This window comes from Thermobia domestica, chromosome 11, assembly GCF_964235325.1.
Source record: "Thermobia domestica chromosome 11, izTheDome1.hap1.1, whole genome shotgun sequence".
Lineage (NCBI taxonomy): Eukaryota > Metazoa > Arthropoda > Insecta > Zygentoma > Lepismatidae > Thermobia > Thermobia domestica.
This window is the reverse complement of record NC_137464.1, coordinates 127560758-127562181: the sequence shown is the minus strand read 5'-3', so window position 1 is coordinate 127562181 and position 1424 is coordinate 127560758. Positions and strand designations below refer to the sequence as shown.

The following is a 1424-nucleotide window of genomic DNA, read 5'->3' as shown; positions in this document are numbered from 1 at the left end:
AAACAGTTTTGTAGTTTACCTTCGTGCCTGTCATTGTCCCCTCAAAAGAATCGGGCTGCGTAGGGGCCTAATTAAGCTAAAATTTCTGCAACAATGGAATTCATATTCCTGTGTTATTCACAAATACAGTGCATAAACCTAATCTAATAACTCCAAGGACAATCCAATAACAATCCTAATGACGTTTATGATTTATTGGGGTTCAAAAGAGATAAAAATTAGTGGTAACGCATGCCTTTTACGTAGGCGTATCCATTAATTCCAGGACAATGCTCATATAACATGCAAACCGCTTGCAGTTCACGAGTTTCCCGCTAGGATGTGTTGCGGTGGTGTCTTGTGAGCCAGTGTGCCGAGTAGCGTGGTTTGAAGTGGAAGCGTTTTAATGTTGCACGCGTTTTCGTGTGTGTTGCATTAGCCGTCTGCGATTTTTCTTATCTCGGAGATATGGCGGAAGTTGAAGAAGAAAGGGTGTGCATCAAATTCTGTGTGGCATTGGGTAAAACGGGAAGTGAAACTTGTGAAATGTTGAAACACTCTTCTGGTGATTCGTGCATGAGCCGTAGCCGAACATTTGAGTGGTTTGGACGTTTCAAGAAAGGCAGAACATCGACTGCTGATCGATCCGGTGGACCGTGTACGGCAACAACCCCCTCAAAAGTGGAAGAAGTGAGGGTGGCTGTGAACAAGGATCGTGGACGTACCATACACGATATCTGTACAGAGGCTGGATTTGGGTATGGAACTTGTCAGCGAATTCTCACTGAACATTTGAACATGCATCGCATTGCAGTGAAGTTCGTTCCGAGAGTGTTGACCCAGGAACAAAAATATTTGTCGAGTATAGATCTGTGAGGAACTGAAGGAAGCTGTGAAAAACGATCCCACGTCCTTGTCAACGTCATTACAGGCGATGAGAGCATCGTTTATGCTTACGACCCAGGAACTAAGCTGCAGTCTTCTCAATGGAAGAGTCCTGGGTCTCCAAGACCCAAAAAAGCACGCATGGAAACAAATAAATTGAAGACGATGCTCATTTGTTTCTTTGACCAAGAGGGGATCGTATACCGGGAATTTGTCCCACATGGAAGCACGGTCAATGCAGGCTTCTACTGTGATGTCTTAAGAAGGTTGCGTGAAAATGTGCTTCGCAAAAGACCACAGAAATGGCAGAAGGGTAACCTCATTCTTCACCACGACAATATAACTGCACACCGACCCTTTAAAGTGACGCAGTTTTTAGCTAAGAACAACATGAAAGTGGTTCCCCATCCCCCATACTCACCTGACCTTGTCCCTTGTGACTTTTAATTTTCCCCAAGCTGAAGCTTCGGATGAAGGGGCGAAGATTCGACACCATTTCAGAAATGCAAGAAGAACTGCAGCGGGTACTTGACATTATTCCAAAAAAAGGACTTCCAGAA

At 44.5% G+C, this 1424-nt stretch overlaps 1 pseudogene; it reads left to right on the top strand.

Moving 5' to 3' along the window:
* Positions 1–447: 447 nt before the first annotated feature.
* LOC145665272 (protein GVQW3 pseudogene) lies at positions 448–855 on the top strand (annotated as a pseudogene).
* Positions 856–1424: the final 569 nt, after the last annotated feature.